Raw genomic sequence first — 9,280 nt, forward strand, 5'->3', positions numbered from 1 at the left:
AAAATCCCTAAGGCTTTTTTGTTTTTGCACTTATTTAAAAAAAGCTTTTTGCTAAGCAATCACAATATTCATTTCTAAAAATCTATGCATTCAATTGTTTGTATATGTATTGGAACAGTTTCTGTGATTAATTATGTAAAAAATCGTCATTTTTTAAAAATTGTTTTTAAAGGTATAACATGCTCAAAACATTTGAGTAATTTATAAAATGCTTATCCAATGCACAATTTTATCCAATTTATTATCCTGACAGTAAAAAGTATTACTTTAAAGCTGTATCTTTAGTAGAAAAAAATCCTTAGGGATTCTAATGACATGAAAACACAAAAAAAAAAAAAAAAAACGATCACCGAGAAAAAGCAATTTAAAATTTTTCTTTTGCATAAGAACACATAGCGAGCATGACCTAAAATTACTCATAACTTTTTAAATATTTGAACTAAAGCGATGAAATTTTTTCCCTGTGTTTGGAATAATTTGTAGTTTTGAAATAAGCAATAAAATATTTTTTGATCGTTTGATCATTTTTGAGGTACTGTGACCCCTTAAAAAATTACTTAAATCGGTGTTCTTTCATCGTTTAACACTTCTGCTGATGACATCACAAATGGTGAAATGCAAGTCAATGTTGCCATTCAAAGAGCAAAATATTTAATTCGCATCTTTACTCACATGTATTGGCAACGATATGGTTGATAGCAAGTGTAGAGCGCAATTGTAATTCGCTTCTTGATTATCATAACGTGGAAACGCGATAGAAAGATGCGCCTAAGAGCGTCATATGTGACGTCATCAAGACCACGCCTTGTTTGCAGAATCGAGCATTTTAAAAAATTAATTAAAAAACAACTGTTGGGAAAATAAAAGTATTTTCTGAGTCCATGTTTTTTTTTTTTGCTCATTCTATCAACTTCAGTGACAAAAAGTACTACTTTTGACTGAAGGAAACAACCCCATTGATGCATTTTGGAAGAAAAGATTTGTTCTGATTTGAATGTATAGTGTACATTGACGGGGTTGGGGGGGGGGATATTCCTCGACTTTTCTTTAAAGGGGGGAAATTTATTTTGGATTCGTGAAATATACAAGAATAGTTATCGTCAGAATTTTGATTAATTCCATGAAAAAATAATAATAATAAAAGATAAGCCGGCGGCTTTGTCTATTGGTCGGAGAAGTCTGACTGCGATGGGGAGGTTCTGGATTCTAATCCCTGCTCGGGCATGAATTTACTTTTTCTCTCTGTTTTTGTCCTTTCTTTGTATGAATGTGTTGTTTTGTTGTGAATGGTTGCCTACCCTAAAAACAGATTCTTATGTCATGTCTTTGCTGACGAAGTCGGACTTCACACCGAATTACGGTACAGTTGTAAATGTGAAACAGCGCACTCCAAATTGCCAACCTAGCTGGTACAAGGCAACAACAACAACAGTAAAAAAAAAAAACTTTCTAAGGATAAATGAGAGATTTCAAGGACAAGAATAAATGTTAACTATTTTGTTTTTGACAATTATTTATTTATTTATTCATTCATTTTGTCATTTTATTTTCTAAAAGTAAATAAATAAATTTGAAAATTACTAAATAAAAAAATAAGCCTAAGAAATAAATAAAGTAAAAATAACAAAACATTCAAATAATATATTTTTAAAATTTCATTTACATTTTTTTTCCTCTTCTATTTTTCACGGTGCTAAATTTTAATTTGGATCACAAAGCGTTAAATTACGTTTGGTTTAACTCTTGGGCATTTTCCGACTTTCAATGCGTGACATAAGACAACTGTTGTTGGGGCAGCACCGTAATGTTGCAATTAGGATCTGCATAGTCTCCAGAAAGCAATTCTACGAAAAATTGCAGATTTCTATGTATATATCGTATTCGATTTTAATCAAATTGTCTTTACCATCATTAGTGTTACCACACAGCTATGATTCATTAATAGTGAGCTGGTTTCAACCACTGGAAAGCTGGTGTCATATACTCACCAGCTTACGTGAGTGACATATCCTTCATCCTCATGTTGGACTTGAAGCACTATAATTGGCGTAAAAAAGCACCATAAAAATAAGTAACTGCTTATTTTTATGGTGCTACACTATAAATGTTAAAAGATTTTTAGCTATACGGCGGCGGTACTAGGATGTAGTCTCTGATCTTGAGAATGGATTGTTTTCACATTTCCTTATCACTCAAACAAATTTACACTGGCACATTTCTATATCCTGAAAACATTTTTTTTTTAGAAAAGAAATTAAGAAAACAAAGACAGGAAAGCAAATTAACTCACAAAAGAATCGAAACGATATATTTGTAAAACACATGTTCGGAGTTTTATTTCTAACAAATTTTCTTTCGAATGTATATTTTAATTAAAAGAGGAAAAAAGACTGAAAAGAAAAATGTTACTTCGCCTCTAAAAAGAAAATAAGTACGTACTGTTCCAATTAAAATGGAACAAAAATATTTTGCATAGAAGAAAATTAAGTTATTTAAAAAATAAAATAAAATAAACATTTCAGTCCAGTATTTGTCAAATTTTTATGGAAAATGCTAGCATTGAAAGTCGAATGATAACGTTTTCCAAGACCCAAACCCGGTAGTACATCCGATTGGCTACTACTGTCTCTTATCACCGCGCTTCTTAATCTTTTAGTATTTGCCACTTCGTTTTTAGTCATAATTTTCATCGCTGTCTCCACCCTCTTTCTTCGTAATGTAACAGCATTAATGACAATGCATTTTAAGTATTTGAGCTAAAGTTACACTATGACCTAAACTAAAAATCAGGACTAAAAGCATGGAAGTTTACTTTTATAACCAAATAGCAGATTCCCACAAGTCTCCTTAAACCAGCGTTTTTTAACCTGTTTTGACCCGCTGACCGGCAGGACCTTTTTAAAAAAAAACTCGCGAACCGGTGGTGCTTTTCTTCTTCTTCTCTCTCCCTCTCTCTCTCTGTGTGTGTGTGTGTGTTTTTTTTTTTTTTTTTTTTTTTTTTTTGCAAAAGGAAAAAAAAACTTTTGACTTCGCGGACCGCAAAAAACATGTTGATTTTTTTTACGGACCGATTATGTTTTTTTAGATTCTTCCTTTTTTAAGTTCAACTCGGGGACTGTTAAACACTTGACAAAAACATTGCGAACGGATGAGGCGTTTTTTTTTCCTTTTATCACAAAATAATAATATTAATAAATTAATTAATATTTTTTTTATCAAACTTGGTGTGAAAGAACTATCACAAAAAATATTTAAATTTCAAGAGTAAGATAAGTAATTATTCTAATAATTATATATAAGTACATTATTAAAATCCTATAGAAAACTACGAAAATTAATCACAAAAAATAACTACCATAAAAGATGTCGTATAGAATATTATTATTAATATTATGGTGCTTCTTTTTTTTTCCCTTTGGAGTCAGAAATTTTTTTCAGCGTTGCCAAACAAAAATCTTTGAGAACCAGTCAAAATTTTCTGTGGACCGGTGCGGGTCCGCTGGACCACCGGTTGAGAATCGCTGCCTCAATCAGCAATACTTTAGCTCAATATGTTTTGATTTTGCTAAATAATAGAATATGCATTCCATATATGTATTTACTCATAAAATCCCAATTACTAAACGTGCTTGCAGAAAAAAAATATTTGAATACTATGTTTTCTGTCAACACTTATGTATTTCACAATATTAGGAATTTGTTCTTCGCATAACTTTACTGCTTTCACGTAACTAACTACTTAAATTCCACTATCAAAACAACGAAATCTCATTCGTAAAAAATAAAAATGCTATTGTGTAAAATCTTCATAACAATCTATAGAGATAAAACAAAATGCAATTCTGATGTTAAAAATCAATTAAAATTTCAGATAATATTTAAGCAGATACAATATGAACAATTCAACTTGTATTGCCTAGCGATTTGTGTCAATCAGAGAGAGAAATAAAATGTAATACTGAGAATTTGCTTTTAGAATTAAACTTAACGTTTTGCAATTACAATTCGCCTTTTCTATATATATAAAAATGAATGTTTGTCTGTATGTCATCCATGAACTCAAAAACTACCCGGCAGATTTGGCTGAAACTTTCACCGTTTGTTATTTTTGGTACTGGGAATGTTTATAGACCAGTTCGAAAAAAATCCGATCGATAGTTCCTTTTTTATTCCAATTTAAGTCACAATCCATTAGATAAATACAAATAAAATTATCGGCTGCAGAAATTAATTCGCGTGAAAGATCTGATCATAGACTAATAATAAAAGTAGACCGAGCTATGGCAACCCTTTTGCTGCTCATAAACCAAACCATGTGACTGGTGGATATCCTAGCAACAGCGTGCGTTAATCGCAGCAGACGATTAACGCCAGCGCGAAATAAAATAAATAGAATTTATGGAACACGGAAGAATGATCTTTTATGGAGTCCGATTTGTAAATTTGTTATTCTAAGTTGTAAATATTTTGTTAATATAGTGAGTTTTTCGTTTAGATAGTATTGTGCATTTTCTTTAGTCAATTTCAATAACTCTCTAAGCAATAAAAGATGCAAGCGACCAAGAAGAATCAGCAAACGGTAAGATTTTTACCTACAGTTTCAATTTAAGATACCGATTAGTACATTTTTGCGTTAACGCAAAACGTTTACGCCATTTCGTTCACGCCAACGCTGACATCTCCAAATGAAATAAAAGTTACCGAAAACTGATCAAAAACTATTACTAATGTCAAAATAATGCATAACTAAAAGAAAAACAGTTCAATCTCTGCACCTGGAAGTTTTTTTTAATGAAAACACTTTGTCTTAAAATACATGTCGAGTACCAAACTGTAGATAATGCTGCCATATAGCAACCATGCTGCCAAAGTCTTCGCCAAGCCCTTCCACTAGTCACATGATACATCTATGAACCAATTTTCTTCATCAGCAAGAATGAGAAAGCTCAGTCTACTCTTATTATTAGTCTATGGATCTGATTGATAAGAAGTTAGCTGTTGCCATTTTTCTTGAGTTTGAACAAATAAATTTTTTTTTATTGTTTTATGGCTTTTCATGCAACGGGGGGATTTAAAACTTTTTCTATTTGATATTTTTAGCGATTGATTGATCTTGCAAACTGCGTGAGTACAAAATTTGAGTATAGTCACGGCTTCACTTGATACATGGACCGATTATTATGAAAATTGCTATATATATATATGTATTTTTCCACGGAGAAGGTGCATAATATGCTCATTGAAGCCACTCGCCACCAGGTGGCACTGCAGAGTAGCAACTTCTGCCTCGTTCAACCGAGTGTCATGAAAATCAGTATAATGATGTATTTTTTTGTTGGCGTAGCAACGCGCGTCGGGTACAGCTAGTAATTAATAAATAATAATGCATATCACACAAATTAATGTGCCAAAGGTACTAAAAAAGTAGGTATATAACAGAGAACATTCATTTATGTATGCGAAAAATGTATCAATTCCCCCATTAAATGGCTTTTTAAACGGAACAAACAGAAGCTATTTGGTTATAGATTTTTTTCATCGAAAGTGCCCTAATTAAAATTCGGTGGGATATAATAGTCATTTTTTTAATACTCCAAATGAGAAAAACTTCGTTCAAATTACTAGTTTGTCCCATCTTCACCAAAAGAGAAAAAAACTCATAATCTGCTTTCAAGACAAAGTAATCATCTCAACTTGATATAGAAAAAAAATCTAAGTGTCAATTTCTAGTAATGAACTTTTTGTAAGAACTAAGCATCCCCTAATCCTCAAAAAATAAACAATTTAATTAATGAAAACACTGCTTTGCCATTTCTTTAAAAGCTTTAATAATGTTTGGTGCTAAACTTGTTAAATTTCAAACACGAATCCAAGTTTTCAACAACTAGATTTGGCATTGAAGATAAGTTTCGTCTGCATTTTGTCAATTTTTGGTAGCAGTTGAAACGTTTTTGGAAAAGCGCATGTTTTTCTTTCTAAATTCTAAACTTTAGTAGCAAAATGCATAAAATTTGATTTCCATAAATCTTTACTAGTCAGCTCTAGCAATTGCATTTCAAATGCTTCTGTTTCAATTACGAACAAGTCGCTGTTCCGGTCAGGGTTGACAGATGTCCCGAATTTCAAGGGACAGTCCATATTTTGAAAAATTGTCCCGCGTCCCGGGGAACTTCCATACGGGACGGCTTAGATCCCGTAATGTAGCTAATAACAATATTTTATAATACGAGACAGAATTTTCAGGTAAAGAAATGAAGTAAAACGAAAAATGTGACTAAACTAATAAGCACCTGTTCCTATCAACGTCGATCTGTATACTGAACTTCGTTCTGTTGTTTGATTTATTCTTTGAGTTCGAGTTTCTTCTAAAGTGTACTGACAAATAAACATACTGAGAGGAATCTTTCGAAAACTATTGAAACATGATTGTTTATCACCCTTTAAAAATACACCATAACCAATAATTGCCCTCAATCACAAAAATATAACCCCCCCCCCCCTCCCGTTTCACTCTTAGAAGTCTGTCCCGTATTTACTGTTCTTAAATCTGGCAACCCTGGTTCCAGTGGAACCAACGCTACAATTTACAGGAAAACCAAATATACAAAAATTATTCTATTCATTACCTCATACAAGGAAACATAGTTGATTTACTGTCCATGTGGCTGAAAAATAAAAAAAAATCTGCCAGTGTTCCTCCGAATGAGGTAACCACGTTTAAACCCAGTGACGACAATAACTCATTTTCAATTAATTTTGCAGTTACGTCAATGTTCCTTTGGAACAGTGAAATAATGTTTTTACTTGGTTAAGCTTGCTTTCATAGGATCTACAATAAATGGCAGAGTTTCTTTCAATTTTCAAAAGAATTGTATTATCTTTATAACAGTAAAGTTTACCTTTAAAGTACCGTTTTTAAAAATTCATTATCAATTTATGCATTGATTTCGTTTCGCTATTATGATAAAGTTGAAAATTATTAAATCCCGTTTAACACATCAGCCAAAAAAAAAAAAAAAAAACTCGCCTGTTTCAAAAGAAATAACTTTTTCAAAAACCTGAAATGGTGAAAGAAGACTACTTACTGAAAGTAGTGCAACTTATGGTGGTTTTTTAATCATTTTACTCATTTTTTACCAAAGCCTAGTTCGATATCTTTCAAACAAGTTGTAAATCGCTTCATCGTATAATCTTTTGAAAACCGTCGCACTCAAGCGAGTTGTTAAGAAGAAGCTTTCAATTTCGAAACAACCTTAATTGCTAAATTTATATTTCGGAAACTTTTGAGCACAAAAGCTTCTATGTGGATTAAGCAGTGAAAATAATCACTTCTTGCTGTATTGCAATTTTTTTTTTTTTTTTTTGCTATTAAATTGGCGACAACCTCCTTTTTTGATCTTTATAGACTTTTGACTCTCATCTATTGCAATTTGCACAATTTAACTGAGTAGGATTTTCCTACACGTAACGACAAAATCTCCAGTATGGCTTTAAATTTTAAGCTCTTAGAACTGAATTAAGGTTAGCGCAGAAAGAAGTAAACTTTTCCTGTATTTTGGTCTTCGCAAGACTTGTGTAATGTAATTGAAGTCGCAGAAGCTCATTTAACGTCTAGAACTTGATAGTACATTTAAATTTAAAGTTGTTTCAGAAATTCTACCTATTACTTTTTGCAGCTTGTTTGCACTGACCAAAAATACGACTCATAGGAGATATTTGCAAACCGTAACAAGAAAATTCCTTGTGTAAGGAAGAAAAGCGGATCATTACAGGTAGAAATCTCAACCTACTCCTTACTAGATTGAAAACAAGTTATGTCAAAGAGTTATTGATCCACTGTAGGTTGAAATATAAGGGGGTAAAATCTAAAATGCCTATACCGGCTTTATGCGGATATACTGCGTTTCCTTAGTAAATGCCAGAGGGGGAATATGTGCCGGAAGAGAGCTTTCAACACAACTTTTTCCGCGAACCTTGAGGTCCTTTTGGCTTAGTGGTAAATAACTTAGTTACCATCATAAAGATCCGGGGATCAAAACTGGGCTTTGGAGTCGGAGGGAAAATGAGGGATTTCGATACGACTCTGAGTTTTTAGATCCTTCGACTCTTTTATCACAGAATCAGTTCGCCTCCGAGACCTATTCTGGCTCTTCAGTGCTGACAGCGTTGTGGACTCTAAGAGAAAAAGAACGACTACAACTTTGGAATTTATAACCGTCGACTCCCAACTCCGACTCTGACTCCTTTACCCCAAAATCAGTCCGACGCTGACTCCACAACACTGGATCCTTAAGGAAAATGAAACACTCTTTCGCTTGGAATTTATTACCTTCGAATCCCAGCTCCAACTCCTTTACCCCAAAATCAGTCACACTCCTCCGACTCCGCAGCACTAGCATAGTTGTGAGGGAAAACGACCGACTCCGACTCATGATATGTAAAATCAGTAATTCCCAACTCTGACTCATTCACCCTAAAATCAGTCTTACTCCTACTCCGACTCCGCAGCACTGGTGGGGTTGCCGTGAGAAAAAAAAACCGACTCCGAATCTTGTAATTTATAACCTGCGACACCCAGCTCTGATTCCTTCACCACAAAATCAGCTCGACTCAGACTCCGACTCCGCAGCCCTAAATCAAAACCTGCACGTACACATCATGGACACGCAGCGCTCACCCTGCTATTCACATAGTCTCTTAGCAGACAATGAAATAGTTTTAACGGCTTTTTAAGATTACAGCCTCACTATTATTTTGTAAATTGTGTAGTTTAAAGCTTCATCCTATTTTTTCTGCTTTTTGGTCTTTGGCGAGTCCATTCAGGAAAACGATAAACTCTAAGGGTTCTCCAAAGAGTATAACGTTTGAATCCCTCAGACTTACGCCATTGTCATTCTACATTAGCGATGGAATAGGATACTGAAATTCAAGTGCGTGCAATGACTGAGTCGAACTACTCCCGCCCCTCCTCAAGCAGAAAACTCAGACTTCTGCCCCAATGCGTGACATGGATACTGACTTACAGCACTATCGTTCTCACCTCAACAGCAGCTCAAGTAAATTGATAATTTTTGTGCTCTTCAAGTGGGCAATTTATTTTAGTACGTTTTGCTCAAGTAATAACACTTGGAATTAAAGAGAAACTCAGATCCAGTACCAGATCTTCGATTTTTCCAAGCCGATGCAAAATCTTTCCTCCCTTACCCATCTTTGTTCAAGTTTTATATTGGGTTTCAACGGGGAAAAGAAAAAGAAAAAAAGAAAACAGAAATAGGGTGTA

The sequence above is a fragment of the Uloborus diversus genome, chromosome 4 (assembly GCF_026930045.1).
Source record: "Uloborus diversus isolate 005 chromosome 4, Udiv.v.3.1, whole genome shotgun sequence".
NCBI classification, from domain to species: domain Eukaryota; kingdom Metazoa; phylum Arthropoda; class Arachnida; order Araneae; family Uloboridae; genus Uloborus; species Uloborus diversus.